Source organism: Herpailurus yagouaroundi, unplaced genomic scaffold, assembly GCF_014898765.1.
Source record: "Herpailurus yagouaroundi ecotype Mexico unplaced genomic scaffold, PumYag 160, whole genome shotgun sequence".
Classification (NCBI taxonomy): Eukaryota; Metazoa; Chordata; class Mammalia; order Carnivora; family Felidae; genus Herpailurus; species Herpailurus yagouaroundi.
Window position 1 is genome coordinate 45721340 of NW_024412401.1, and position 23104 is coordinate 45744443.

A 23104-nucleotide genomic window follows, 5' to 3' on the forward strand; every position below is an offset into this window, starting at 1 on the left:
ACGGAACCGGAAGGGCAGCCCTCGCCGGACAAAACAACTTCCAGGTCCCATGGTCCTCTCCACCAATCGGAAGGCTCGGAGGGCCACTGGCCCGGGAGAGGGACTTAGCGCGCGGAGGACCGGGTGCGGAGGACCGGGTGCGGAGGACCGGGTGCGGAGGACCGGGTGCGGAGGACCGGGTGCGGAGGACCGGAAGAGTTCTGCTACGAGGGTCTCACCCACGACACGGTGGCTGGCTGCGGTTTCGCGTCCGGGTCTCAACCCCTGGGTGCTTCGCCGCTTTGCAGCGGCTCCTCCACCTGCTGCTCGCAGAGGCTTGAAGGGCGCCTCCGCACTTAAGCCTTGGTAAGGCGCTCCCGACTAGGGATGTGGACTCGCCGCGCCGGGGCCGTGAAAGTAAAAGGTGGTGTACTCCCCTTGCTTTTGGATGTTGGTGATTCCCAGAGGTTTCTTTCATTCTCTAGCCTTCCGTTGCCTACATCGAGGTCTAGACTGATCTCTTAAGCCCCAGGGCCAACTTGCCCAGAAGACATTTCCAAGTGGTTGTCCCAGTCTTAATGTGTCTTTTAATTATCTCAAGTTCGTATGCTGACCTGCTTCTTAGTGCCTGTAGTCCTTATGTTGGTAAACGGCATCATCCACGCAGCCTTGCAGACCAGAAAACTTTAGTATCGTTCTAGAGTTCTGTTCTTTTTCCTTTCCAATCCATTTGCTCACTGGGCCCTTTTTTTTTTTTTTTTTTTTTTTTTTTTTTTGGTACGAGGAGGGTGGGGGAGATTATTGTGATAAAACATATACTTATTTATTTTTAAATGTTTACTTATTTATTTTTGGGAGGGAGGGGGAGAGAGAGAGACAGATTCCCAAGCAGGCCCGATGTGGAGCTTGAACTCACAAACAGTGAGTTCGTGACCTGAGCCAAAATCTGGAGTCAGACGCTTAACTGACTGAGCCAGCCAGTTGTCCTAAAACATAGTATTTATAATTTTAAGCAGTTTATAATTTTGTAAGTGTAAAGTTTGGTGGCATTCAGTACAGTCACAATGTTATGTAACAGTCACCACAGCTGTACCCAACTTCATTCTTTTGTATGTGGATAACATTTTTCCAGCACCAGTTCTTGAAAAGACTTTCCTTTACCATTTCAATGGTCTTGGCACCTTTGACTATGTATGTGAGGGTTTATTTCTGGCTCTCTGTCCTGCCACTTTTGAAGCAAGAAAGTGTGAGTCCCCAAACTTTATGCTTTTTCATGATTGTTTTGACCCATTGAAACTCCATGTAAATTTAAGGATGACCTTTTACATTTCTGAGAAAAAGGATGTTGTAATTTTGATTGTATTGGATCTGTAGATCACTTTGGGTGACATTGCCATTTTAACATCTTCATACCTATGAATACAGAATGTCTTTCGAGGTACCTAGGTATTCATTAATTTCACAGCAATGTTTTCAAGTTTAAAGGGTACTTAATTCTTCTTGATAATATTGTAAATGGAATTGCCTTCTTAACTTCGTTTTCATATTGTTCATAGCTGGTAGGTAGTAATAACTGATTTTTTTTTTTTTAGTTTATTTATTTATTTTGAGAGAGAGAGAGAGAGAGAGAGAGGCAGGCAGAGAGAGATTCCCAAGCAGGCTCTGAGCTATCAGTACAGAGCCCAGCATCGGGCTCCATGTCACAAACTGTGAGATCATGACCTGACCGGAAAACAAGAGTAGGACACTTAACCGACTGAGCCACCCAGACACCCTGAAACAACTGTTTTTGTGTGTTATTGTTATACCCAGCACGATTGCTGAATTTGTTTTTGCTTTGGTAGCTTTCTTGTGGGTTCTTCTAGATTTCCTCTCTCTATAATCATGTTGTCTTTCAACAGAGATAGTTTTACCTCTTTCTCTCCATTTGCCTTTTATTTCTCTTTCTTGAGAAAGAAAGAGAATAGTTATAATAGTTCTGGCTGGAATTTGTACAATGTTGAATAGCTGCAGCAAAAGGAGGCATCTTTGACTTGCTTCTGATCTTACAGGGGTAGTTAAATTATTGAGTATGAAGTTAAATGTGGGTTTTTTCCACAAGTACCTTTATCATGTAGAGAAATTTTCTCTACTTTTCTGAGAGATCTTACTATGAAAAGCATTGTATTCTGTCAAGTGTCTTTTCTTCATCCACTAAGATGATCATGTGTTTTTTTCCCTTTGTTTTATTAATGTGATATATTACATTGATTGATTTTATGTCAAACCACTCTGCATTCCTGGAATAAATCCCACTTGGACATGGTGAGTAATCCTTTTAATATGTTGTTGGATTTGATTGTCTTATATGTTATTGAGGATTTTATCATCTATATTCATGGGAGATATCAGTCTCTAACTTACTTATGATGCATTTATCTGGCTTTGGTATCAGGTTAATGAAGGTCTCATAGAATGAGTTAGGAAATATTTCTGCTTTAATTTTTTTGGTAAGAATTTGAGGAGGATTGGTGTTACTCATTAAATGTTTGGTACATTTCACTGGTGAAGTCATATGGTACAGGACTGTTCTTTGTTCTGAGGTTTTTGATTGCTCATTCAATCTGTTATAATTGTGTTGAGTTTTCTATTTCTTCTTGAATCAGTTTAGATAATTTATGTGTTTCAAGGAATTTGCCTGTTTTCTAGGTTTGTTGGCATACAATTGTTCATAGCATTCTTTTATAATCCTTTTTATTTCTGAAATGTCATAAGTAATATCCTCACTTTCATTTCTGATTTTAGTTATTTGCATGTTCTTTTTTGTCAGTCTAGCTAAAGATTTGTTGATTTTTTTCTTTTCAAAGAAACAACTTTTGGTTTCATTGATTTTTCTTTTTCTAGTCTCTATCTCCACTCTGATCTGTTTTATTTCCTTCCTTTCGCTAGTTTTGGGTTTAGTTTCTAGTTTTTCTTGGAGTGCCTGGGTGGCTCAGTCGGTTGAGCAACCAACTCTTGGTATCGGCTCAGGTCGTGATCTTGGGGTCATGAGATTGACCCCGGTGTTGGGTTTCACACTGAGAGTGGAGCCTGCTTGGGATTCTCTTTCTCCCTTTCTGTCTGCCCTTCTGTTCACACGCACACTCTCTTGCCCTTTCTCTCAAAATGTATAAATAAACGTTAAAAAAATAGTTTCTAGTTTTTCTCATTTTGTAAAGTATAAACTTAGGGTATTATTTTGAGATCTTTTTTAATGTAACCGTTTTCAACTATAAATTTCTCTCTGATTACTGCTTTCATTGCATCCTGTTTTGAAATGTTGTGTCATCATTTTCATTCATTTCTAACGTATATTCTAATTTCCCATTTGATTTCTTCTTTGATCCATTGGTTGTTTAAGAGCGTGTTGTTTAATTTACACATTTGTGAATTTTCCAGTTTTCCTTCTGTTACTAATTTCTAACTTTATCCCATAATGGTTGGAGAAGATACTTTGTGTAGTACCTATCTGTTAAAATCTATTGAGATTTGTTTTGTGGCCTAATTATATGGCCTGTCCAGGAGAATGTCCCATGCTACATTAAAAGAATGTGTATTCTGCTGTTGTTGGGTGGAGTGTTCTATATATATCTGTTAGGTTTAGTTGGTTTATCATGATGTTCAGGTGCTCTGTTTCCTAACTTATCTTCTATCTGGTTGTCCTATTCATTATTGAGTAGGGTATTGAAGTTTCCAACTATTTTTTTTAATTAAAAAAATTTTTCTTTAATGTTTATTATTTTTGAGAGAGAGAGAGAGAGAGAGAGAGAGGAAGAGACAGAGCGTGGTGGTGGGGGGAGGGGAAGAGAGAGAGAGGAGACACAGAATCTGAAGCAGGCTCCAGGCTCTGAGCTGTCAGCACAGAGCCCAATGCTGGGCTGGAACCCACCAGCTGTGAGATCATGACCTGAGCTGAAGTTGGACGCTTAACCGACTGAGCCACCCAGGTGCCCCTAATTTTTTTTTATGTTTATTTGAGAGAGAGAGAGAGAGAGAGAGCGAGCATGAGCAGGGCAGGGGCAGCGAGAGACGGAGACACAGATTCTGAAGCAGGCTCCAGAGCCTGATGCGGGGCTCCAGCCCACAAACTGCGAGATCGTGACCTGAGCTGAAGTCGGATGCTTAATTGACCGAGCCACTGAGGCGCCCCAAAGTTTCCAACTATTATTGTAGAATTGTTTATTCTCCCTTTTAATTCTGGTCATTTTTGCTGCATATATTTTGAGGATCTCTTACTAGGTATGTTAATGTTTATAATTTTTAGATAATCTTGCTTTATTGAAACTTATATTAATAAATAATGCTCTGGGGCACCTGAGTGGCTTCGTTGGTTGAGTGTTCCCTTTGGCTCAGGTCATGATCTCGTGGTTCATGAGTTCAAGACTTACATCGCTTGTTTGCTGCTGTCAGTACACAGCCCACTTGGGATCCTATCTCCTCTCTGTGCCCCTCCCCCACTTGAGCTGAGGCACATGCATTCTAAATGATTAAATAAATAAACAAATAAATAAATAAATAAAATTCTTCTTTGTCTCTTGTAACCTTTTTTTGGATTTACAGTCTGGTTTGTATGATGTTAGTATAACCACCCCAGCTCTCTTTTGGTTACTATTTGCATGGAAATTTTTTTTTTTTTTAAGTAAGCTCTAGGCCCAATGTGGGACTCAAACTCATGATCAAAAGTCACATGTTCTACTGACTAAGCCAGCCAGGCACCCCTGGAATATCTTTTTAATAATTCTTTCACTTTTAACCTGTTTATATCTTTGGAACTAAAGTGAGTCTTTTCTAGGCTACAGGTGGTTGTATCTGTTTTTAAAATCCATTCTGTTCCTCTTTGAGGAGTTTATACCATTTACATTTTTTTAAGTTTACTTATTTATTCATTTTGAAAGAGAAGAGAGAGCATGAGAGAGGGAAAGGGAGAATCCCAAGCAGGCTCTGAACTTACAGCACGGAGCCCAACACAAGGCTCTGTCTCACTAACTATGAGATTATGACCTGAGTTGAAAGCAAGAGTCAGATGCTTAACCAACTGAGCCACCACCCAGGCACCCTACATCATTTACATTTACAGTAATTACTGCTAAGGACGGATTTATTTCTGCCATTTGGCTATTTGTTTTCTATAGGCCTTTGTGCCCTTCTTTTATTACTGCCTTTTTCCTGTATTTATTTGAGTTTTTGCAGTTAAAAGTTTTAATTCATCTCTTTCCTTTTATGTATATGCTATAGATGTTTTCTTTGTGGTTGTCGTGGGAATTACATTTACCAGCAGTTATAACAATCTAATTGAATTGATACCAACTTCAATAGCACACAAAACCTCTCCAATATAACTCTGCCTTCTCTTTCTATTATTGTTACAGATTATATCTTTATATACTGTGTGCCCAATAACATAGATTAATATTTTAATACATTGTTTTTTAAATCCTATAGAAAATGAAAAGGTGGAGTTACAAATTGTAATTACAACAATACTTAGTTTTATAATCCCCCACGCACTTATCTTTACTAGAGATCTTTATTTTTTCATATAGCTTCAAATTACTCTTGATCATCCTTTCATTTCAGCCTGAAGTATTACCTCATTTCAACCTAAAGGATTGCTGTTAATGCTTCTTGACGGGCAGGTTTACTGGTAAACTCCCTTAGCTTTTTTAAAATCAGAGATTATTTTAATTTCTTTTTCTTTTTTTTTTTTTGAAGTTTATTTTATTATTTTTTTTTTCAACGTTTATTTATTTCTGGGACAGAGAGAGACAGAGCATGAATGGGGGAGGGGCAGAGAGAGAGGGAGACACAGAATCGGAAACAGGCTCCAGGCTCTGAGCCATCAGCCCAGAGCCTGACGCGGGGCTCGAACTCCCGGACCGCGAGATCGTGACCTGGCTGAAGTCGGACGCTTAACCGACTGCGCCACCCAGGCGCCCCTGAAGTTTATTTTTGAGAGAGACAGAGACCGCGTGAGTGGGGGAAGGGCAGAGAGAGAGAGAGAGAGAGAGAGAGAGAGAGCGCGCGCGCGCGCAAGCATCCCAAGCAAGATCCACGCCACCAGCACAGAGCCAGACGCAGGGCTCGAATTCACAAAACTGTGAGATCACCACCCGAGCTGAAACCAAGAGTTGAACACTGAACTGACTGAGCCACCCAGGCACCCCACTTTTTCATTTTTGAAGGACAGTTTTGCCAGATAGAGAATTCTTTATCAACAGTTGTTTTCTTTCAGCATGTTGAATATCATTAACCCAACTGCTTTCTGGCCTCCAAGGTTAAAGATGAGAAATTGGCTGATAATCTTATTGAGGATCCCTTGTATGTAATGAACCACTTCTCTCTTGCTGCTTTCAAGAGTCTCTCTTTTTCTTGGACTTTCTACAGTTTGATTATTCTTTCTACCCTTTCTCTCTTCTCCTGGGACTCCCACAGTGGTATGTTGTTTCTCTTGATAGTGTCCCACAGATCCCTTAGGCTCTATTCACTGTTCACATTTCTGTTTTTGTTTTTTTTTTTCTTTTCTTTTTGTTCCTCAGATGGAGTAGGAAGCACAGGAAATCCATTTCTCTACCTAGACAACAATTGCACTGGCAGAAACTGTCCGAAATAACTATTTTGGAACTCTGGAGTCCACTTGAATTCTTGCATCTTCCAAGGGAAAGTTTGGTTGGTAAATTGAGGTTAATTTCAGTCAATGTCAGACTTTAGTGTAATAGCACCTCCCTGTTTCCTACCCCTCAACCCTGTGGCAGGCAGCCATGTTCACATTCCTGGTGTGGCTTGCTGGAGCCGTGGTGGGAAATAAGAATCTTGTTCGCCAAATACCGGAGTTCTGTGTTTTGATTGCTGATCACTCCTTTTGAGTTCTGAGATTCAGGCACAGAATAGCTGCCAATGTTTCAACCCTCATTGGCTGAAGCTAGCTCTATGGGATTTGAAGGAACAGCTCCTGTTTTGTTTTTTTGTTTGATTTTTTTCCCTTCAACTACACTTCGGAGCCAGACATTTAAAGATTAGGACATTCAAAAGCAATCACTTACATGGGGAAAATTAGAAAGCCACCATGTATAACCAGGAAAAGATGCAGATTCAGAAAAGAACTGAGAAGACCTTAATCTTTCACCTTAGGCTGATCCTGATCCCTGGCACAGAGACATCCTTCAACAATAAAACACAAACAAAAACAGCAATCCCTGGGAAAGGGGAAGAATCTGATTTCCACAGTTACCACATTATAAGATTCAAATGTCCATTTTTCAGCAAAAAAAAAAAAAAGTCATACAAATAGGGAAGTATGGTCCATTCAGAGAAACAAAATAAATGAACAGAAACCATCCCTGAGAAAGATCAGACCTATGTCTTACTAGACAAAGACTTTAAATAGTCTTAAAGTTGCTCACTGAGTTAAAAGAAAACATGAATGAAGTCAGAAAAACTATGAAAAATGGGAATAGCATTAAAGATACAGAAATTATAAAAGGAACCAAAACGAAATTCTGAAGTTAAAAAAGTACAATAGTAGAAATGAAAAATTCATTAGAAGGTTTCAAAATCAGGTTTGAGCAGGCAGAAGAAAGAATCAGCAAACATGAAGCTACTTCTGTTTTTTTGTTTTGTTTTAAAAAAAAATTTTTTTTTTAACGTTTATTTATTTTTGAGACAGAGACAGAGCATGAACAGGGGAGGGGCAGAGAGAGAGGGAGACACAGAATTGGAAGCAGGCTCCAAGCTCTGAGCCATCAGCCCAGAGCCTGACGCGGGGCTCAAACTCACGGACCGCGAGATCATGACCTGAGCTGAAGTCGGACGCTTAACCGACTGAACCACCCAGGCGCCCCGAAGCTACTTCTGTTTAAAACACCACTTTAGCCCTCTTCCCACACCCCACGCCAATCCCATCCCCTTTCTTCATCATTCAAGCCTTTATTTTTTTTAAATGTTTATTCATTTTGAAAGCACATGTGTGAGCGGGAGAGGAGCAGAGAGAGGGAGAGAGAGAATCTGAAGCATGCTCCTTGCTGTCAGTGCAGAGCCTGAGGTAGGGTTGGATCTCACAAACCATGAGATCATGACCTGAGCCAAAACCAAGAGTCCAAGAGTCAGATGCTTAACTGACTGAGCCACCCAGGTGCTCCTCAAGCCTTTCTGATCTTAGGCAGCCTCCAAACTGTCCCATTTACCCCATTTTGCCTTTTCTACTCCTACCAGAATGATCTTTCAGAAAATCCAAATCTGATATTTGGCACTGTCCTTGAAAACCTCTGAGGCCACACGTGTGTATAGATTGAATTTCCTTTTTTCAGTTTTAGCATTCACAGACTTTCCCATTCTGGCTCCAACGAACCACATTAATCCATTTGAGCCTTGAAGTATAATTTCCAGTTGCCAGGAAATAACAGGTCTAGAGGAACAAACGCAATGATCTCTTGTGGAAACAACCATTCAGATCTAGAGGGTGGGAAATTTTGCACTTAAAGTGGCCTGATTCTTTTTTTTTTTTTTTTCCAACGTCTATTTATTTTTGGGACAGAGAGAGACAGAGCATGAACGGGGGAGGGGCAGAGAGAGAGGGAGACACAGAATCGGAAACAGGCTCCAGGCTCTGAGCCATCAGCCCAGAGCCCGACGTGGGCTCGAACTCATGGACCGCGAGATCGTGACCTGGCTGAAGTCGGACGCTTAACCAACTGCGCCACCCAGGCGCCCCAGAAAGTGGCCTGATTCTTGAGTAAGCCAGTATCTTAATATTTTTCTCAAGTGCTTGAGTAAAAAATACTTGAGGGATAGAACAACCAGATGCAGTATGTGGCCCTGGATTGGATACTGATTTGGGAAAACTAGCTTTAAAAAATATATTTCAGGGTCACCTGGGTGGCTCAGTTGGTTAAGCATCTGGCTTCGGCTCAGGTTATGATCTCACAGTTTGTGGGTTCGAGCCCCATGTCAGGCTCTGTGCTGTCAGCTCAGAGCCTGGAGATTGCTTTGGATTCTGTGTCTTCCTCTCTCTGTGCCTCTCCACCATTCACGCTCTGTGTCTCTCTGTCTTTCAAAAATAAATAAACGTTAAAATTTTTTTTAAAAAACTAAAAAAATAAAAAATATATTTCAGTCAACAGAATATTTCATTATCGTAGATAATAGATGAGAGGAAAACTTATGGAAATGATATTACTGATTTGGGAAAGCCAACTGTAAAAATATCTTTAAGTTGATAAAAAATCAAATGTGATCTAGGAATTAGATGAGAGGAAAATTTACTGAAATGGTAAGATGGATATTGTTAATTGAATAAAGCAGATTGCTAAACTGTGATCTCATTTTTTCAAAAACAATATGTTGGCATCAAGGGATATGCATTACAGTATTAACATTGGTGGGAATGTTATGTTTTATTTTTTATTGTAGTTTGTCTCTATTTTCTATTTTACTCCAAGGCACACTGTACTGAACCTACAATAAAATTTTAATTAAAAATTTTGTTAAGATTTACGTATATATTTGGGGTATACATATGAATCAGAGTACATGAAGGTATTGCCACCAAATATTAAAAGTGTGTCAGGATTTCAGGGGATTTCCAAACACTAACTACATCTATTATTTGATACTTTTTTAAAAAAAATTTTTTTTTTTCAACGTTTATTTATTTTTGGGACAGAGAGAGACAGAGCATGAACGGGGGAGGGGCAGAGAGAGAGGGAGACACACAATCCGAAACAGGCTCCAGGCTCCGAGCCATCAGCCCAGAGCCTGACGCGGGGCTCGAACTCATGGACCGCGAGATCGTGACCTGGCTGAAGTCAGACGCTTAACCGACTGCGCCACCCAGGCGTCCCTTGATACTACTTTAAAATGGGTGTGTATTATTATATAACTGTATAAGGAGAAAAGGAACAAAGCTATTTTCCCGTGGGACTGCAGCCAAGTCTATTGTAATAGAGAAGTCACAAAGAGGAAGGACTACCACAGAGCACGTTTTTGCTTTTTCTCTGGTTGATTTGGGTACATTATCCACAGGAAAACATTATATGACTCATTCACCAGGAAAAGAGCATAGGCTATTTGAATAAAGTAAGGGGAAGAGTGAAGGATAGGCTGTAGAATTAGTTTGTAAACTATCATGACTTAAGTAACACCTTTAGGAGCCACTGTTTTTGTTACCAACTACATTGTAAATTCATTCAGGACAGAAGCTTTAAATCTCATTCTGTTCCTTTTACTTTATATATCACTTTTGAATTTTTATTTTTTTTTTAATTTTTTTCAACGTTTTGTATTTATTTTTGGGACAGAGAGAGACAGAGCATGAACAGGGGAGGGGCAGAGAGAGAGGGAGACACAGAATCGGAAACAGGCTCCAGGCTCTGAGCCATCAGCCCAGAGCCCGACGCGGGGCTCGAACTCACGGACCGCGAGATCGTGACCTGGCTGAAGTCGGACGCTTAACCGACTGCGCCACCCAGGCGCCCCTGAATTTTTATTTTTTAAGATTTTATTTTTAAGTATCTTCTACACCCAACGTGGGGTTTGAACTCATAACCCTGAGATTAAGGGTCGCATAGTCTATGGACTGCACCAGCCAGGCTTCCCACTTTTGAGTAATTTTAAAATAAAATCCTAGCCCCATCTTTGAGTCTAATACTCTAAAACAATCTTGTTTATTGTTGACCTCTTCCCTGTGTCTCAAGTACCTCAAGGCAGCAGTGTTGTAGCCAGTAGCCCTTGGACTTGAGTCAAAATTTTTGCCTTTTAGACTGAAGTATTACTCAGGCCGGACTCCTTTATAAAATGAGAAAAATCGTAACATTCTCGTGGGTTTGTGGTAAAGTCAAATGAGATAACCATAAAAAGACCTATCAATATCTCGCACATTGCGCGCCTTCAATAAAGGCCAGGTGAGGTCAGTCAAGTAACACTGTCAAGGACTGCTTTTGAAATAGTACATGAACGTGAAAGGTGAGCAGGGGATTCCTTGCTCTTTGCGGGTGTACCCCCTTTTGCCTAAAAGGCAAAAGCACTGCAACAGGTGCTACCTAGCCTGATTCCCCTGCCATGCTGTTTCCAGTCCTTGAGGTAGTTCACATAGTCACATAGCCACTGCCAGTCCAAGCCCAGATACATCACAGCTCTAAGTTCAGCTTCAGTATTACTGACAGCGCAGGCGCAGACTCCCATAACAGAGTAAAAGCCCAGGTGGGGCTTCGAGGAAAGGAAGTACGCCCTCGCCGCCTGTTGTTGGACCAATGGGGCTACTCTGTTTAACCGCGGGCCTATGAAACGGGGCAGGAGGCGGGGCGGAGGGCGGAAGAAGCTGTTCTCACGTGAGTAGGGGGTGGGGAGGGAGGCGGCAGGGCGGCTAGGGAGGCCCAGGCGGCGGAGCCTCCGGGACGGCGAACGGCGGGCGGCGGAGGAGGAGACAGCGGGTCGGGTAGGGCCGCGTTTCCCCTCCTCGTCCTCGCACCCTCCTATCCACCAAGCCCCGGGGGATTCTCTGACAGCCCCTGCGGAGAGCCAAGCTGTGTTCTCATCCCGCGGGGCTGGGCTGGGCAGATTGCGCTCACCTCCCTCGACGAGCCGGGTTCTGAGGGTGCCGTGATTGGGGGGAGGGGGAGCTGTGGCGGAGGGGAGAGGGCGCATGCGCATGCGAGAACGCTCCCGCAGCCCCTGCCCAAACCGGTTCCCCCTGTCTGGGTGGGTGTCTTGTCTGCCGAGTCCTGCGCTTGCGGCGGTTCTTCTGGCCCCCGGGCAAAGCTGGATTGTCTCTTGACTTGAATGTTTTGGGCCAGGTCCTGTTTGGGAATCTGACTACTCCCTACGCCTCAGTTTCTCCTCATTACCAGCTGGGCCTGTATTTGTGACTTCGGCTGGCTTGGGCCTCAGGCTAGCTTCCTGGGCTGCGCCGAATCTGAAAGACTTGCTTTCTTTTAGCGTTGGCCTGCCAACTCGTACTGGTCTCGTTTTACCCACTTGCAGTTAAAGTGTCTCACTCTCCCCATGTACTTTAAGTATCTGTTCTCAATACCTCATTGCTGTGTCTTTGATTCTTAGCAACCTTCAGGGTTTTAGAGGGTGAACCAGAGGAGAACCCTAGACTTCCAAGTATTCGCTGTCCATTGCCTCGTAGTACTTTGGTCCCTACTCTTTTGGCATTCCGACTGTTATCGTTTGCACCTGTTTTTACGGCATCTCCGTACTGAGGGTTACTGGGGGATTCCTTTATCATAGAAGCAAGAGTCTTAAGAGACTGTTCAAAGTGTCATGCTACTAGTGCTCCGTTAGTTTGAAATCATGTTCCAACTTGAATTTGCGATCTTGTGGCTTTTGTCGTTTTTATTAGAAAAAAAAAAACTGTCAGGGACAGGATTGCACCATTCATTTGATATTTTCATTCAAATAAACACCTGTGTTCACTTACATGTGACCGGAATAGTGGAGTATGAGTTTGTTTCCAGCTGCTTTATTTAAAAAGAGGAAAACAATGGAGGATGAATTGCACTGTTTGTCACAAACTGATGTTTGAAAAGTTGAAAAACTTAGATACCAAGGAAGTCCACATTGAACTTTTTAAATGAAGGACCTGTTGGCTTTAATTCAAGTGTGTATAGGGTGCTATTTTAACATATACTGAAGGCTTTTAGGTGGAGTTTCCTTTAAAAAACTGAAAATGAATATGGGAAAGAGTTCTTTATGATTTTCTTTTATAGACCTTAGATTGCATTAATAAGATTTGAATCCATGATTGATTTGTATTTACTGGTAACATTTAAAATTCACATGGAACTTAAATACAAATTAAATTCGTAATTAAAACTAAACTGCTATGTTGCGGCACACTTTTCACTGTTGCAGTTTTATAACTCAGCATACTGTTGATTAATTTATGTCATTGGTGTTAAGTTATATATTTGTTTGGATAGTTAACCCACCAACTATATGCTTATTGGTCTCATTGGCATAATGTTGTGGGTTTTTTTAATGTTTTTTATTTTGAGAGAGAGAGAGAAAGAGCGTGCATGTATGTGCTAGCAGGGGAGAGTCAGAGAGAGAGGGAGAAAGAATCCTAAGCAGGCTCTTCACAGTCAGCACAGAGCCCTATATGGGGCTCCATCCCATGAACTCTGAGATCATGACCTGAGCCAAAATCGAGTCAGACGCTTAGCCAACTGAGCCATCCAGGCACCCTGTATAGTGTTTTATTAGCAGGTCACACATGCTTACTCTGGGTTAAGTGGTTGTTTAGTGGGATACTGTAAAAGTGAAGACACCTGTTTCCTATCTTTTATTTAAAAAACAATTTTTTTAAACGTTTGTTTATTTTTGAAAGAGCGCAAGCAAGGAAGGGCACAGAGAGAGGGAAACACAGAATCCAAAGCAGGCTCCAGGCACTGAGCTGTCAGCACAGAGCCCTATGCGGGGATGGAACCCCTATCTTTCATATTGCATATTGAAAGATGTGTATTTTGCACATTATGTACATGAAGAAACCTCATTTCCACAAATATATCTCAACTTTACAGCCCAGATTCTTTAAAGAAGTAATTTTCTTTTATTGAGTGTATTTCCAGTTAAACTTCACGGCCCAAACTCTTTTAAAGAAGTCATTGTTGGGGCAGTGCCTGGGTGGCTTAGGCAGTTAAGTGTCTGACTTTGGCTCAGATCATGATCTCATGATTCGTTGGTTCGAGCCCCGCATCAGACTCTGTGCTGACAGCTCAGAGCCTGGAACCTGCTTCAGATTCTGTGTCTCCTTCTCTCTCTGCCCCTCCCCTGCTCACTCGCACGCACGCGCGCTCTCTCTCTCTCTCACTCAAAAATAAATATTACAATTTTTTTTTTTAAAAAGAAGTCATTGTTATTGAGCATGTTTCCAGCTAATACATAGCCTACTTTGAAGGTCTCATCATTTCCCAGTGATTGTTTTCACAAGTGACCTTTGAGTACAGAATTCAGAAAATAATTTGTTTAAATCAGCACTACTGTTGACTGTCTTTTGGACACTAGTGTGCTGAAGTTCATATATAGTTCATATACATGCCTGTAATATCTTTGTAGTTTTCAGTATATCTTTGTAGTTCTCAAGCATATGGAATAAGTGAACTTTTAAATAATCTTTCACAGAGATAGAACTCAAATATCAAAGAATTTTGATATTTGCATATCATGCATGCATAAAGCAGAGTTTGGCATGACATTTGGGTGCTTTGTATGCAACTGCCTTGTTTTATTGGTTTTCTATAGATTTAGATTACAAAGAAAGAAAATCCAAGGCCAAGGACTCAACATCCCTGGGTATCAATGAAAAAACAGTACATCAATTAAACAGCTTTCTTTTTTGCATACATTGGTTACCTGGTCCATCTCTAATCCCTCACCTCCTATTCTGTGTTGTTCTGAAAGATCTTGATTCTTTAGAAAACTTTTAAGTCAAAACACTACTGGATAGATATTTAAACTTATAACCACTTTTGTTGACCCTAACAGCCTTGTTTCTCTTCCTGTACAGACTGGCCAATATTGCAGTTTGCAAGTCATGACCACTTTAGTTTATAGAATTTAGCCTGGAAGTTTCTCCCTTTCCAAAGTAACCCTAATCTTTGAAGTAATCAATGAGACTCTTTTGAAGATTGTTCTTTTCAGCATAGTAGAGTTTTATCAGGCCTGACCTTTCCCCCCAGATCCCCTTTTCCGTGGATCACCAAATAGTAAAAATAAAGCCCTATTTTTAAGTTTATACCTGACCTTAAAGTCTGTTTGACCTTGGCTCTAAAGTAGGAAGTGTATCTTCTTAATTGTATGGCTGTGCTGCCAGATTTGGAGGTCCATATCTCTCAAGAGTTCATGCATGGTTGTTACATATCTCTAGTTAAGGTTGCATTCACTTTTATATTATAAATCAGTGCTTCTTGGGATCTATTAATCTTTTTGGGAATAAATTCTTCTCCATACTAAAGTCTGTCATTTACTTAGGTACGTTAGCAAATTAGTGTCTATGATAACTTTAACAACAATGTTATTAACTGTAAAGTTTTAATTTGACTGTTATTAAAATTTATTTTTCTATTCCCTTATTTGTACATTTTGGTAATTATAACCAACAACCTTTGGTTATAATCTTATTTCCCTTTTTTAGAAGATGGCCTTTGTATCAGAAAAAGGAACTGATTGGCAAACTCTTCCTTTGGGAATATATTTTAAATATCAAGGGTATTAAGAGACAGCATGCAAGGCTAAATTGGATTAAATGTTGGGCATTTGTATAATACTGGGAAGAGCCACAAGTTAATCATTTTAATATTTTTAGTATAGAGGTAATAAACTCTTTTATACCCTTGAAGTATGCTGATAAACGGATTTTGGCAATGTAAGAGTAGGAACATGTCATGTAAATCTCTTTTGCTGTGACACACGATTTTCTATAAATAGACTTCTGATATATCTGCAGGAGAGAAATGGTTATATCCTTGTTGTAGCTACCTGTTGAATTCTTTGTGAATTGAAGAAAAATCAGAAATCTGTCTAACCGCAAAACCTAATATTTCTTTTAGAAAAATTGTTTCCTAGCAGGAACAAATTTTATTTTTAATTATTTTTTGCTGTTGGTTATGAGAAACAATCTTTTCAGATTTAAAAACACCTGTGGAACTTAATATTTGTGAATTTTTTGATACCTATTTTTTATTAACATAAATTAGATACCAAAATAAGAAGGTATTCTTAAGACTTGTGAAATTTTAAATCTTACACAGTGCCGATTCTGATGCTATGAATGAAGGTGTGCACTGAATGTTTATTGGTTGCCCTGTACAACACACTTGTTGAATGTCCCACCACCCTTGTATAACTATGGACCAGGGCCACCTTGTGTCAGAAGGTGCAGAAAACATGTATGTCTGTGCCAAACATTTGTGTTTTGTCTACACACATTTCCCTGAAAATCAAAAAGAAGTTACGGAAAAGAGAAACTGTATTTACTGCGTTTATCTTAGGCTCTATCAATTAATTTGCTTGCTTGGCATTAAACTTAATAATTTAAGGACAATTGAATAAAATAAACATTTAAGATTTAAGTGTAGACAGGTTGCCATTCTAAATGGAATAGATCTTCACTGTGGATGAGAAGGAACTATATTGACTAATTTCCTAAAATAAGGGAAAGTCTTTGGGCAGTCCTGCATTGCTTTAAAATATTCATATTTTTAGGGGCACCTGGGTGGCTCAGGTGGTTAAGCATCCAACTCTTGATTTTGTCTCAGGTCATGATCTCACAGGCTGTGAGTTCAAGCCCCACATCAGCCTTTGTGCTGACAATGCCCAGCCTGCTTGGGAGTCTGTCTCTGTCTCTCTCTGCCCCTCCCCTGCTCTCCATCTCTCTTTCAAAATAAATAGAAATTTAAAAAATGTTCATATTTTTAGACTTATAAAACACTAATGTAAATTATATTATGCTTTAGAAATTTCCAGAAAAAGAAAAAAATGAGGAAACTTTTTTTTTTCAAATGTGTATTAGAAAGGTCAGACATACAATCTGACTTTGTGAATGAGTAGTACCTTAGCATTAAGCTACTTTTCTTGTGTTCCCAGAGTTAGGTTTCTGTTGTGGAAATGGCATCCAAATAATTTAAATATTTAGTTCAGAGTTACTGTGTTGAAGTGGCATAAAGTCCTTTTACCTAGAGTTCTGGAAAAAATTGAAGTGCTGTCTCCTAAAATATCCACGGGAACATGGGGAAATCACCTATATGGGTTGGTGTGTGTGTGTGTGTGTGTGTGTGTGTGTGTTTTGTTTTTGTTTTTTAATATTTATTTATTTTGGAGAGAGAGAGAGACAGTGTGAGCAGTAAGGGACAGAGAGAGAGGGGGAGACAGAATCTGAAACAGGCTCCAGGCTCTGCGTTGTCAAGCCCAGAGCCCGATGCAGGGCTGGAACTCACCAACCGTGAGAGATCATGACCTGAGCCAAAGTCGGATGTGCCCCCCCACTCCCAGCAACATGGTTTATTTATGTATTTTTAGGTGTCAACAGTATTGCATTCAAATAATCAACTCAGTTAAATGAATTATTTTGTGTACATTTCATCTTCTTATCTCTTGTACCTTTCATTAGAGGTATCAAGATATAGGGGAGTGAGTGTGAACTTGGAATCAGTAATATCCCGGATCTTGCACTTACTTAGTATATGACTGAAAGTAAGCTACTGAATACTCCAAGACTTAGTTTCTGTATTTGCAGAAATGGAACTGCTTATGCTTACATCATGGATTAGGACTGGACAACACCTGGCCTGGCTACTTTCCTGGTTACACTCATTCATAAAAGAATAGAAAGGTTCAGTACTCTCATTTCACATATCAGAACACTGCAGCTACAACATTATTTGAGTCATGTCAAGGAGGAGTTCTGTTTTTTTTTTATATCGTACCAGACTATTAACTTTAATAAAGCTTCATTACTCATGGCAAAGTGAGAAATAACTGAAAACATTGGTTGTCTTCCTTAGGCCCTTTACTGTATTGATTTTGTGAGTTTTATTCTAAAGATCCTATAATGTCATAATTAGGCTTTAAAAACTTGTATTGACCACTGAATGGATAAACAAAATGTAGCATATTTATAATTTTTTTTAAATGTTACTTATTTTTGAGAGCGAGAGAGAGACAGAGTGCAAGTTGGGAAGGATCATAGAGAGAGGGAAACAGAATCTGAAGCAGGCTCCAGGCTTTGAGTTGTCAGCACAGAACCTGAAAAAGGGCTTGAGCCCACAAGCCACAGGATCATGACGTGAGCCAAAGTCGGACACTCAACCGACTGAGCCACCCAGGCACCCCAAAAATGTAGTATATTCCATGGAATGTTATTCAGCCTGAGAGAGAAAGGAAATTCGGACACATGCTATAATGTAGATGAACTTTGAAGACATGCCAAATGAAATAAGTCAACCACAAAAGGACAAATGTTGTGTGATTCCGCTACTTTTTTGAGGTACCTAGAGTAGTCAAATTCGTAGAGACAGAATAGTGTGTGTTGGTTGCCTGGGAGAATGGGAGTTGGTGTTTAATGGATATAGACTTTCAGTTGGGGAAGATGAAAAAGTTCAAAAAATGGATGGATGATGGTGATAGTTGCACGTAAGTGTGATGTATTTAATGCCACAAAATTGTACACTTAAAAATGGCTAAAACGGTAAAGTTATGTATATTTAACCACAACTTTAAAAAGATTAAAACTGTAAAATTTTTTTAAAAATTAAAAAACTTAAATCCTTTTGTCTTACTAATTTCTGTATTCCTATAATTAAATTATCCTTTTTTAGTTTATCTGGAATTGAACTAAAAGAGCCATTTCATAGTTTAAAGAAGTGAATTGTCACAGGCATTGCAAATTAAAATTTGCCTAGTGATGACTTTTAGATAAGCTGGTTTTTCTTTTAAGTGCTGTAGGCCCAAGATGATTGTTTTATTTATTTATTTTTTTGTTTTTTTAAGATAAGCTGGAATTATTCAGAAGGCTTAAATTAATATGGTTCTCTTAGCTCACTAAAAATAATTCAAAGAAACAGCCCTCAAATTCAGAGTCAGACTTCAACAAAGACACATCTATTGTTTAGCAATTAGTAGTGGTGGAAAGGAATTTACTTTTATAAAGAAGGGATGATTGTCCATTAAGTTTTGTTAGATTTGTCCCACCCTTCCCAGGGCTAGGCTATGAGAAATTCATGTGAAAACCAATGCAGGAAAACAAACTCTGGAGCCAAGGAAAAAAGAAAAAATTGAGATTAATATAGTGTGATTAAAAAAAAAAGAACTTCTTTGTCCACTTTAATTTTAAAGGGCTACAAACCCAGAGGATTGACCTGTTATAGCCTCTTTGAGACTTGATTCTTTTTCTTCCTTTTTGTTTTTTTCTGAACAGACAGCCATCTTATCAGGTCTGTGTTTTAGAAGGATAAAATTGGTAGCTACATAGAAGATGAATTAGAATCGGGAGAGAATAGAGTTAAGAGGAGAGATGCATTCCAGAAAAGGACAGAAGCACCTAGATACCTGGATTTGGATCAAGACCCACAGTTTTATCTATGAACCTAGGCAGGTTATTGAATCAGTCTAAGCCTCTGTTTGTCATACGAAGTTAACGTCTTTCTGGCAAAGTTTGCGTGAACATTAGAAACAATGCGTGTAAAGCTTTTTAGTACCATATTGGACATTTAATTGTCCATAGTAAATAATAAGTAGTATTGTCTCTTTATATTTAGCGAGATGATTTAAGTATTCCCCTTAAGATTTCCCAAAGTTGTACTCATTTGCTCACTGGTTGAACAACAAAAATTATGGGTATTGACAGGGAAGTGATAAGAGAGTGTTTTGATCCAAAAGGAATCTGAGGTATGTTTTCTGGCTCAGTGTTAACTGCCTTTGGGCTTGACAGTTGGAAATTTGATGAAGAGTCAGCCAGGCACACTCAAGAGTAGTTCTTTTTGAGTCTCTTCATTCCAGTTGTCATCCATATCCACTTCCCCAAGTCACAGCATGTAGTATAGCATATTAGTCATTTGTCCTCCTCACATTACTTAGACCATACCACTTAAACACTGATTAAAGAGTATTGTTCAACTAGATTTATTGAGTGCTGCCAGTAAGCAAGGATATAAAAATAATATGAATAAAATCTAACATCCCTGTACACAGATAGTTCACAGGGACTGTGTGAGCTCATTGTATGCCCAGCATTTACTGTAGTGGTTTATACGTTGTAATTATTTCTGGAATGAATGACCAACCAATATAGTGGAGTAGGAAAGAGGTATAACATTATTTTACTGTGTGATAAATGCTATAGTTCTGTGATAGAATTAAAAAGCAAATAAACAAAAGCCTTAGGAGCCCTAGAGCAAAATAATGAATATTGCAGAAGGAAATGGGGAGATAGAATATGAATCTTTGATTGTATCATAAGATTGCTGGTGAGGGAGAAGGACTACCTGGAGAAATGAAGACATTCCTAGATTAGCCAACAGCATGAACAGAGGCTTGAAAGCATAAAAATGCATGACATATTTGGTGATTTTCTGGTGTGGTTTGATAGAAGGAGATAAGACTAGAATGATGGATTGTCTCCATATTTGAAGACTAATGATATAGACAGTTTGGATTTTATTCCATTTTCAGTCAAGAGTAGTCAGAGGTTTTGAGGAAGGAATGGGATATATGATCAGATCTAAATTTTAGATGTTAGCTGTGGGACCTTGATAATCAATGCCTAGAGAGAGTCTAGAAAGGGAGACTTATGTTGCAGTTAAGTTGAAAGAGCATGAAGTACTCACAAGTCAGTGACATGAAGGATGGCAAGGAAGGAATAGGATTGGGGTATGTTTTGGAACTAAAATCCCTTAGAGTTCCAAGAGAGAATGAGAAAACGAGAACTTTTTTTTGACATCTCTCTCTTGGATCAGTGGTTGTTAACCAGGATAGGGAACCTATGAGGAAGAATATGCTTATGTGATGGATGGGAATTTACTTTGGACACGTGACATTGATTTTGAGATGGCCATGGGACACATGTAGCAGAGTTGTCCTCTGTATTCTCACAACATCCTTTGCATACCATTATTTTTTACCAAGCACTATACTGTTTTATAATTACTTGTTTATTTGTCCATTTTTTCTACTGCTGTAAGCCTATCAAAGGTAAAGACTACCTATTATTCCTCACCATAACATTATACATAGTTCCTAGCACATTGTCAGACACTTAATACTGAATAGAAAGGAAAACATAACATGAGTAGCTATATGGAATTAGGGAGAAAACGTAGAACTGACAGTATCATCAGCATACCAAAAACAAGAAAAAAAGTTACAGCCATGTGAGCTAATGAGAAAGTCAGAGAAAAGTAGAAAAAGAAGAGGGACAGGGTGGAATTTAAAGAATGGGCAGAAGAAAAGGAACCTAAGTGACAGCTGAGAAAAGGTAGTTGGAGGTAGAAAATGGAAGCAAGAAAAAGTTTCAGAATAAGGAAATGGTCAGTATTTTCATTTATTTCAGTGGTAAAAGATGATGAGAACTGTAAAGAATTCTTTGGGTTTTGAAATTTTGTATTGTTGTTGATTGATTTTTTTTTTTCCTTCCAAGATGATGCTAGGAGAGGGTAAACAAAATGCCGGGGCTACAGATGAGGTTTTAATATATTTTTTTTTTTTTTAATTTTTTTTTCAACGTTTATTCATTTTTGGGACAGAGAGAGACAGAGCATGAACGGGCGAGGGGCAGAGAGAGAGGGAGACACAGAATCGGAAACAGGCTCCAGGCTCTGAGCCATCAGCCCAGAGCCTGACGCGGGGCTCGAACTCACGGACCGTGAGATCGTGACCTGGTTGAAGTCGGATGCTTAACCGACTGCGCCACCCAGGCGCCCCGGTTTTAATATATTTTTTAAGAGGTTCAGTGAGGGTTGGTGAGAGGTAGGGGAGCCAGATTTTTCATTGGGATTGCTCTCTGAGTGGGGTGTCCTGTTGAAGTGGTAGAGGTGGAGGCAGTTAATACTTCTTCAAGAAGAAAGAGTTTCAAGAAAACGAAGGAAGTAAAGATACATTAGAGCCCTGGAATAGTGGCTGGGAACTACCACATTTTGTTTCAAGCATGTCAAGTTCAATTACAAGTATCATTCACACCTCTTTTATCAAGTTACGTAGGTCACTTATTGGGAGGTGATTTTTGCCTCTACTAATTGCACATTGGCAAATTCATGCCACTGCAAGTTCACTGTTTATGTTACTCTTCTGAATGTTAGTAACTAAAAAACAATACAAATAATCTGATAGTACTCCGTCCAAAAAAAGACTTCAAGTTTTTGAAAAGTAAGTAAACACTGATTATGTCCACTGCTTTTGAAGGACTATCAGAAGAGCATTTATCATGGGCAGTTCTTTTTTATTTTATTCTCCATTAGCTGGGTCTCTAGTGTTTAAAAGGAGATTGAGAATGAAAATGAATCTTCTTTTGGCAAGACCGAGGTGCATTCTTTGCCATGATCTTTGTAGAAGTCCATAGTTAAGCATAGGACCCTAAACATAGTACCCTGTCACTTAGGGTACAGAACAGTGAATTTAGGCAAAAAGTTTGTAAAGAGTTTAGATATCGTGAGACTAATTTTCTTTGTTTTATATTAAGTAAGCTCTATGCCTAACATGGGGCTGAGACTCATGACCCTGAGATCAAGAGTCTCATGCTCTGCTGATTGAGCCATCCACGTGCCGCATAAAGCTAATTTTCAATTAGAAAATCTCTAGGGATCTTTTATATGTCAGTAAGGATACAAGTAGTGAAAGAAATTGTGAATAATATAACATATTTGAACTTTTGGGTATGATGCAGGAGGCTGCATAAACAAAATTACCTATAGTTTTACATGACTTACTGACTTATAAAAGGAGATAGAGAAGGAAACATCCCTGGACTTGACTCATCAACCTCTCCCTGTTAGTAACTAGACATGCTGGGGTCTAGGGTATCACTTGCATAAAAGAAGGAAACAGTTGGTGCCTACCAATACCAGGGTGTGCATAAGTCTATTATCTTATTTAAAATGGGATAAAAATCCTTACTCTGTTTATGTTATGGAATTGTTAGGATGATAAAATGAGGTAATGAGTGTATATGTTTTAGCAATCTGTAAAATATACAAAGATGAAACATTTTTAGAGTATTCCTTCACATTTATTTACATGTAAACAAATTAGAATGTGGAAAATAGGAAAGCTATATATTTTGTCCTAATATTGTGTTTCCTAAACTGAATTATTTCAATTAGTTGATACTATTTCTCTTAAAATTGGAAGTTAGCTTGAAAAGCTATAACTCTTGGGTGCTTATGATGTTCTATATGTATTGTTAAATGAGATGTACACCTGTTCCTTAGTAATTTTTATAGTAGTTGTGTTTTCTAGTAGTTATATAGTAGTAGATAGTACCTCATTTCACTTATGAAAACTCAGGCTCATTATGATGAAGCTTACACTGTCATTATTCTAACTTGGGTTTTTCCTAAATCTTAATTGTGTGCTTTACTGTCATAAATATGATTTCTTATTGTCAGTCTATAAAAGATGATCT

General features: G+C 39.2%; 1 protein-coding gene and 1 long non-coding RNA gene across 4 annotated transcripts in view; both read left to right on the forward strand.

Moving 5' to 3' along the window:
- Window positions 1–39: 39 nt before the first annotated feature.
- On the forward strand, window positions 40–6819 carry LOC121034961 (uncharacterized). Its single transcript, XR_005792694.1, has 2 exons — window positions 40–345; window positions 6534–6819. It is a non-coding gene; the product is annotated as an uncharacterized LOC121034961 (long non-coding RNA).
- A 4531-nt stretch (window positions 6820–11350) lies between these two features.
- Window positions 11351–23104, forward strand: part of RABGAP1 (RAB GTPase activating protein 1) — a 170456-nt gene continuing 158702 nt past the window's right edge. For 2 of the 3 annotated variants that reach the window (XR_005792690.1, XM_040482239.1), the window contains exon 1: window positions 11351–11425. The gene's annotated coding sequence lies outside the window, so the exon portion shown is untranslated. The remainder of the gene's footprint in view (window positions 11426–23104) is intronic. The other variant, XM_040482241.1, reaches the window with a different exon arrangement.